Source organism: Procambarus clarkii, chromosome 43 (genome assembly GCF_040958095.1).
Source record: "Procambarus clarkii isolate CNS0578487 chromosome 43, FALCON_Pclarkii_2.0, whole genome shotgun sequence".
Taxonomy (NCBI): Eukaryota; Metazoa; Arthropoda; class Malacostraca; order Decapoda; family Cambaridae; genus Procambarus; species Procambarus clarkii.
The window spans coordinates 30,532,425-30,542,170 of NC_091192.1; positions in this window are offsets into that span (position 1 = coordinate 30,532,425).

Below are 9,746 nucleotides of genomic sequence, written 5' to 3' on the forward strand. Positions count from 1 at the left end.
ATGCATACAACACTGCATCAAATATTACGAGTGGAACAATTTAACAGTTATTAAGGCGATCATAGACGTTAAAATAATGAGAAACAAAAATGTAAATAGTTAAAAGAACACGTAGAGAAACAGGGCGAGAAAACAAGACTCTCCTGGTCACTTGGGGAGTCATTGAGACCTGGAACAACACAGCTGGAAGCGAGGAGTGCTGGCAACTCACCTCGTTGAAGAAGATTCAGGGGACGTTGAGCGGCTGAGTGCTGCTTCCTTTACCCCTGTCTTCTTCAGCAGCTGCTGACCCTCCACCTCCTGGAAGAGCAGCTGCTGAGCCTTCACCTGCTGGAAGAGCAGCTGCTGACCCTCCACCTGCTGGAAGAGAAGCTGCTGACCCTCCACCTGCTGGAAGAGAAGCTGCTGACCCTCCACCTGCTGGAAGAGCAGCTGCTGAGCCTTCACCTGCTGGAAGATCAGCTGCTGACCCTCCACCTGCTGGAAGAGCAGCTGCTCACCCTCCACCAAGGTGTAGCGCGTCTCCGAGTCCACGAACTCCTTACCGACTTCTGAAGCACATTGTGAATCAGAGTAAAAGTAATTATCAAAAGAAGGCGCCAACCCGGGGAGACTGTATCAAAGTGCAGGCGATGAGTCACAATAACGTGGCTAAAGTAAGTTGAAAGTAAGACAATCGACTTGAGAATGGTCCAGGACGGACCGAAAAGTCGTCGTCCCTTCACCTTCTAGTGTGTGGTCTGGTCAACTATGTATCAAAGTGAAAACATGCGTATGTATGGATATCCTTGAGCAATGTATAAAGCAGATGGCCTGTGTCACGTCTTAATACTTGTATACTTCAACTGAAATCAGTTGTTGCATAATGATGACCGCGTTCCTCCCTTAAGCATGTCGGCTGAGGAAACAAAACAGTGCTTACCTGTAGACAATTTCAATAGTTATCTTCTTCTTCCTCCTCCATTCCTTATGTTCTCCGTCCCATTCTCCTTCTCGTTCTCTCTTCCTTTATGTCTACTTTTCATTCCCACAGTGGGGAAAACATGCTCGAATAACGTTGAATGAGCGTCGAATTTTCGATAACGTTGAATTAACGTTATCGACGTTAATTCAACACGGAAAAAAAAATTGTAGCACAGGTAAATCTGCATTTGTGCAGCTGCCCTAGACTACATGAAGGGGAGTACAGAGTGGTCACAAAATTAGTTACACGATGCTAAAATCCCTATGACACAGGATGGTTAGTCATACAGAGACATGTGATTCGTAGCCTGCACTTGCAAACTTAGGGTGCATAACAGCATTTCTCTTGCTAAAAAATCATCCTGGTCAATAGAGTTGTGGTTGTTTTCATAGTGGCGGTCTGTCGTTTTATTCACCTTGTACTTCTTATATGAAAAGCTGGACATTCTGTGTTGAAGCATTCTTTCCTATCTAAAGAGTTCTTGCAAAGTTCTGGGTGTAAACAATTCACAGCTTTCGGTACATTTACCAGTACTAAGAGGTTTCTGCACTTTCTAGGATGATCGTACTTAGATATTCCAAATTTTCTTCCTCATATCCCCTGTTTACAGGTACCCTATTTATAATACCGACAGGTTTTGGGTATCAACACCTACCACCTCGTTTTGTTTGTTTCCCTTTACTAGAGACCGCGCTCTGCTCCAGCGCCGCCGACACCGCGCTCTGCGCCGAGTCTGATTGTACCTGGGTGTCATGGACAATTTGTTTGAAGACATTTGAAATTTATGTGCAGGCATTTATTAGTGATTCTCTGCTCTCCGCTGGAGTTTTATCCATAATTGCAATCATCAATCATCTTTAATAAAGTAATATTATCATTTTTTTGCAGACATACACACACACCTTTCTCATACATCCTTCCCATCTCTTTCAACACACACACACACTCCACATTACCCTTTTCCACTTCTTCCCAGTCAACTCTCGTCAATCAGTTATGGATACTCTAACGGATAAGTCGAAGAAGTCATCAAAAGGAAAATAAGTCGCCATGCTGCCTCAGATAGCAGGACACCACCCGTTCTTATTAATATATTATACAGGAACTTTTCCAGAGCCCCACAAAATGGAAGAAACGGAGTCCTGAAAAGCATCATTGATAGAAATGTGATCCCAATCAGCACCAACCAGAAGATTGAGCTAATAATATACTATAAGATCAAGAAGATTGCTAACTTGCTGACGACAAACTCTCCTGACACCTAACAAAACCCATCGAAAGAGATGAATGTCGTTTGTGCCTTCACTTGAGAGCTGTCAGCCCCAACGAACTCAATATATAGGCAAGACAACAATATCCCTTTCAAGGCGTCTAACAGTGCACAAACAGCAATACCCTCTCGAGGAATATATAGTCCTTATACATAACCAGATATCCTTACAAACAACACCAAAATAATCGACAAATACAGCGACAACAGAAGATTATACATCAAACAAACCTCATCCCCGGCTACATATGAGACAGCAAAAAACTAGTAGCCCTACGGGCTACTCATGCCCATGCCACATCTTGGGTGGCTTAATCTTCATCATCAATCAATCACTTTGTAACCATTAAAACTCTGACTTTGATAATGTTGACAAGGGTTAACAAAACGCATATCGTAGTGTCAGGTGAAATTAAATAGTAAAATGAACTTTAAAGTTAATTTTTCAACTTCCTTCTCAAGTGAAGAAAAACAAGAAAAATAGAGAAGATTCGCGTTAGAATCACTGATCTCGCGCTCTCTGACATATTCAATATGTCTACAAGATAGACTGCTACCAAAATACACTAATACATACGTACAAACATATATAAAACACCTAATAAATGCATAGTGTTGCCTCGGCTAATCGTAACATGAGCAAGAATAGGAAACCTTATCATGCATTGAATTAAAAAATAATTTAATTCGCTTAACTGGCGATTGCTCTGTATTTGCATTTGCTTTTAATTACATTTTCATTGTGAAATGAAAATAAAATTATAGTTCGACGTAATAAAACCCCCGTTCACATCGTCTCTAGTGACAGCTACATTAAGGTCATAATCATGAGGCTATGACCAGAGAATGTTTCATCGTGTCTTTCATGACCACTTTTAATTATCCAATGATACTTTAATTATACGATGATACTTTATGTCATCTCATCAAAATCTAACCAAGCGTGGAACTCTTACCATTACTCATACATGAATGAATTAGGTACTTTTGAGAAAGGATTTTAGTATATTACATGGCGTGCGTACACACACACACACACACACATTACTAGGTGAGTACACACACACACTGTGGGGTAACCGGCCTGTGAAATTTATATTTATTTAATTTACATGAATTTATAGTGTTTATATTTACGTTAATTTATATATTTCGATAGCAATTTGTATGATGTTTAGCAGACTATTTCTGCAATATTCTCACAAATCGACTCCTTGCACATTTAAGGGGGGTGTATATTAAAATTTATATGTATGCAGCACAGATGAAAAAGCCCTGATAAAACTGGACTTCAAAAATGCTTTCAATCTGGTTAGAAGGGATGCAGTACTCAGTGCGGTTCATCGCCTTCTTCCTTCCCTCTACCCGTTTGTAAACTCATGCTACAGCAAGAATCTCTCTTCGCTTTTTGGGTAACATGAAATTGAATCACAAGAAGGTGTCCAACAGGGTGACCCCCTTGCTCCTTTTCTTTTCTGCCTAGTCATCAAGGAACTCACCGATAACCTGTCCAGTGAGCTCAATATTTGGTTTTTGGATGATGATACTCTAGCTGGCTCCCCAGCCGATGGTACTCTCTTGGATGACATAAGAATAACTAAGGAGCAAGGAGCAAGTCTAGGCCTCACCCTGAACTCTTCCAAGTGCGAAATAACCTCCACCAACCAGAGATAAGATATATATATATATATATATATATATATATATATATATATATATATATATATATATATATATATATATATATATATATATATATATATATATATATATATATATATAACAGTGTCAGACCACGGAGGAAAATTGAAACAGGAATTTCCTTAAGTACTTTCGTATATTAATACATCTTCAGAAGGAGTGGTTTTACAGGTCGAGTACTGGACATAAATAGGCAGGAGAGACTGGTGGAGTGAGGTGAGGTACAATAAATGGACGCTGCAGAGGGCCTATTGGCCCATCCGATGCAGCTCCCATACATAACCACACACAGGCCCACACATGGATAATCATAGCATAAAATAATAAATATTTACAATGAATTAGTGAGACAAATGTGTTCCAATGATCCTACTTAAATCGCCCTTTAATTGATCTATCAAAAATGGATCTAAGTTATATAAACCACTGCTAATGTTCAAATTACTTTCTTTTGTGATCTGTATTAAAGCAGATTCAATTATGTTTCTGTTATAAGTGTTTTTACAATTTGTTATTGAAGAAGCCATCTCCCAATCAATTTGGTGAGCATCTTCTGACAGATGAACAAACAAAGCATTAGACAATTGGCCATGTCTTACAGAGTATTTATGTTGCGAAATTCTACATTTCAAATCTTTAGATGTTTACCCAACATAGAACTTATTACAGTCTTTACAAGGTATTTTATAAATGACACAATTATCACTACGGGGGCTGTTCCTAACTAATACTAATACGTAAGACATGGCCAATTGTCTAATGCTTTGTTTGTTCATCTGTTTCAAACCACACCATCAAATTTGCAGATGAGACAGATTTATGACCAAGTGGGAAATGATAATGATGTTGAATCCATACAAATAGATCTGCAGGAACTCCACAAATTGTGCAAATGCTTTTTCATATTGACAAAAGCAAGACCCTGCATGTAGGGCCCAACGACCCACGCCACAACTACCAAATTAATAACATTACATTCCAGCAGAATGATGCAGAATAGGACCAAGGAGTCAATATCCACCACTCAATAAAAGTTGCACAGCAGGTAGGAACAGCAGTCAACAAAGCTAGCCAAACACTTGGAATAATCAAACGTACCGTCGATTTCAAGGAAAAGAAGGTAGTGATTCAATTGTATAAATCGCTGGTGCGCCCCCAATTAGATTACTGAATCCAAGCATGACTTGGATACCTCATCTTCAGAATGATATAGCTGCTCTGTAGAAAGAGCAACACCGGGCAACAAAAATCATTCCAGAGCTAAGTCAACTCACGTATCATGAACGGTTGAGGGCCACAGGGCTAACAACACTACAAACCAGGCATTACAGGGCAGATCTTATTGAAACTTTTAAAATACTGAGCTGATTTTGGAGGAAATAAAATACTGTAGGATGTTTATCCGGAAAACTTCTTCGAAAGGTCAGGTGTAACACAACCAAGGAGCAACGGTTTCAAGCTCAACAAGCCACAGTGTTGGACTGAGAACAGGAGATGCTTTTTCACCCACAGGGGTTATAAACCCATGGTACCTCATACCCGCCGAAGCCGTAAATGCCAAAGCTCTGTTAACTTTTAAATTACAGCTGGAAAAGATCATTAAGGCAAATAGAGGGACCTTCGACAAGCCGCCGGCTTTTTGTTCTAGTCGAGGCCACTAGTGTTAATGGCTCACAGGTCAACTCTAAAGGTTGGGTTCTTATTAGTATTGGGATCTTGGGTGGGTCCCGGCAGTACAGTCGGGTTCGTTCTTGACGTACAATCGAAAATTCCGGGTTCAAATCCCGGCGGGAAAGAAATGGTTGGGCACATTCCCTTTCACCTAATGTTTCTGTTCACCTAGTAGTAAGTAGGTACTCAGGAATTAGTCAGCTTGTTGTGGGGTTGCATCCTGGGCGGGGTCAGTAATTCGACCTTGGGGGGGGGGAGACCTTGATATACGCCTAACGTGTATGAATACACTCTGGCTTCCTGTCCTCTGGCACAATGAATTATTATAATTATTAAGGTTAACCGTGATGAGAAAAGAAATTTATGCAAGTTTCCCTTATTCCCAAACTTTTCCGTTTTCTAAGATTAAGTCATAAGAGAGTCGTTACTCCTCAGCCAGTTCCTGGAGTAACTCAAATAATTCACTAAAAACCTTGTTATTTACTTATTTATTTATTTATTTTATTTATATATACAAGAGTTCTTACATTCTTGTACAGCCACTAGTACGCGTTGCGTTTCGGGCAAATCCTTAATCCTTTGGTCCCTGGAATACGACCCCCACGAAGAATCGTTTTTACAACTTTTACAACCAAGTGCCCATTTTACTGTTGAGTTAAACACAGGCTACAGTTAAGGATTTGCGTCCAGTAAATCCTCCCTGGCCAGGATACAAACCCAGGACAAAGCGCTCGCGGAACGCTAGGCGAGCGTCTTTCCACTACGCCACAGAGACCACAAAGACCAAAAGTCCTTAAATATTTCGGACTTTTGGTTTGCTTGGTTTTACGTTTTCTGGAACAGGAAAACTGTTAGGCTGTACTGATGCGCCCCTTATGCCATTCCGCATGATGCAGCCCACAACAACTGACTAATTCTATTCCATGCAAGGTAGTTTAGTTAGTCTAGTTCATTTATTATGCACCCCATACCCATCTTGTGGGCGGTAGTGGAAAGGGTTACAGAGGCATATAATGGGCTCAGGGACTGAACCCCACAATTCATTTAGCTAAGCAAGTTACAATCTTGATGAGCTAGTTACAAAATTCAATATAAGTCGTCACATCAACAATGGGTTCGAGATCGACCTCAAGTACAGGTTCTAAATTAAGCAACTGACATATGTGGAGAGCGAATTGAAAAGCTGTCACACTTTTGTCTTATTCAAAAATAAAACCAAAAATTACCTAACTTCGTCTTCATAGTTTCCTACCTTTTCCTTGAAACTCGCACTGTATCTAGTGCTACCTTATTCCCCAATATATGTACCTATGCCATACAATTTTCCCATTGTAATCATTGTTGTTATCTTATATCATGTTATACACACATAATTTGCTACATTACATCTTGCAATAATCCTCAAGTTATGCTAAAATGTACCTGTGGATAACCTTTAAATTTACTTTAATGTACCTACTTTTTTCCTGACAAATTTCTTATACATTGTATTTTTTTATACTTTCTTATAATGTACCTGTAAAAATGTTTTTATAATTTTGCTAGAAATTATTTTCTTAAAATTATGTTAGATTAAGGATCTGCCCGAAACGCTATGCGTGCTAGTGGCTTTACAAGAATGTGAAACTTCAATGCTCTGTACTCTCATAAATCAAATGTACCTTCTTGTATATGAATAAAAAATAAATAAATAAACAAAATATATTTGTATAAGTTGCACACCTGAAATAGCTAGTGGACGCTCACATAAGTGTGTATACTTTAAACTGAGAGAAGTCATATGGAAAGTAATAGACCTTTAAGGACAAGATAAAACAAAGCGCATGTACATAGGCACTGTGGATTGCAGCATTTTGATCAAGAAAAGGACCTATTTAATCCAGCAATCATTGAAAGTTGAATACTCAAACAAACCTTTATCTGTAAAACAGTGATTATACAATTGTACAAGTCTATGGTGCGCTCCACCTAAACCTCACCTAAGATTTCTGTGAGGGATGTTGTTGTTTTAGATTTAGCTACTCAGAACGAAGTGTCTATGTAGCACGGGCTATGGTGAGCCCGTAATGTGTGAGGGAGTTAGGCGCTCCACTTAAGGCTCCTTCCAGGTTCCCAAGGTCTGGTGTACGGCTGTGTGGTGGTGTTGGAAGCTAAACTTAAACAAAAGATCATATCTACTTTGTAAAAAGTTAAACGCAAAGTGACACAAATCATCCCAGACCGGTCAACTCACCAGGAAAGGTTGATGGCCTCAGGACTGTCAACAGAGCAGACCAGATACGACACGGTTGATCTCATCGAGACCTTTAACATACTGTACAGATTGGTAGACATTAAGCCAGATCACTTCCTTAACAAATACAATGTAACTCACACAAGAAGCAACAGCTTCAAGTTCAACAATGAAAGACAACAGGAGATTATTTTCCCCAACCTTTGAGACGACCGATGATGCAAAACTTATGAGAAGAATAAAAAAAGATGAAGATAAACAGAGACTACAGGACGACCTGGACAAACTGGAGGAATGGTTTGGAAAATGGCTACTAAAGTTTAACTCAGGAAAGTATAAAATAATGAAATTAGGCGAAGGGAGCAGGAGGCTGAACACAGGATACCATCAGGGAGGTGAAATCCTGCAAGAGTCAAATAGAGAGAAAGATCTTGGAGTTGATATCACACCGAACCTGTCCCCAGAGGCCCACATCAAAACGATATCATCAGTGGCATATGCTAGATTGGGAAACATAAGCACTGCATTTAGAAACTTGTGTAAGAAACCGTTCTGGACCCTATATACCACTTATGTCAGACCAATTCTAGAGTATGCAACTCCAACCTGGAGTCCATACCTAGTTAAACACAAGACAAAGTTAGAGAATATTCAGAGGTATGTCACCAGATTAATCCCAGAACTGAGAGGCATGAGCTACGAGAAAAGGCTACGGTAGCTAAATCTCAAGTCCCTGGAAGACAGAAGAGTAAGGGGAGACATGATAACCACCTACAAAATTCTCAGTGGAATTGACAGGGGTGGACAAAGACAAACTATTTAACATAGGGAGAAAACAGGAACGAGGGAACACATGTGGAAACTTAGTACCAAAATGAGCCACAGAGACATTATAAATAATTTTTTCGGTGTCAGAGTAGTTAACAAATGAAATGCATTTGGCAGTGTGGTGGAGGCTAACTTCTTACATAGTTTCAAATGTGGATTTGATAGAGCGCAGTAGGCTCCAGAATCTGTACACCAGTTGATTGACAGTCGAGAGGTGGAACCAAAGAGCCAAAGCTCAATCCCCGCAAGCACAACTAGGTGAGTACTAATTGGGTAATAAACCCCTGGAACCGCCTACCCGCCGAAGCCGTAAATACCAAGATTATTCCATCAAAATTCAACTGGAAGAACTAAGGAATAATGGAGACATTTGACAAGATGTCGGGTTCCTGTTCCCCGTCACTATACATGGTGGCTCTCAGGCAAATTCAGGAAATTTTAAAGCACTCTCGCGCTTGTGGTTTCATGCTATTAATACCATCAATATTTAAGTGCGTGGAGGCATCACAGTGAGAGGGAGCCAATCACCATATGAGGGAGAACTAACAGCCTGGTTCACCAGTCCAGCAATGAGGAGGCTTGGTCGAGGACCGGGCCGCGGGGACGCTAAGCCCCGGAATCATCTCAAGGTAGGTTCTGTTGGCTATTATTTGTATGTGTAGTTCGTGGGTGAAACATTTACAGCGTTGTAGTTCGAACAAAAGTCGTCAGCGAAGCGCTTGTTCCGGAAGTGTTCGGACGTCTTGAGCTGTGAGTCGTGTGTAAACCATTTTTCATTCATAAACAGAGGGGTTGGCGGGTGCATGGAATCACTTTTGGGTCTTTGTTTGGAGGACGGGCTGGGAATGGACTTTGGGCCTTTGTTTAGAGGACGGGCTGTTGAAGTATGTGGGTGAAACATTTATAGAATTGTAGTTCGAACAGAGTATGTGAGCAAAGCACTTGTTCCGGAAGTGTTCGGACGTCAACAGTTGTGAGTCGTGGGTAAACTGCTTTTCATTCATGAACAGGGGGTTTGGCGGCTGGATTAACGAACTTGGATATTTGTATGTGAGGACGGGCTGTTACACACGACTCAG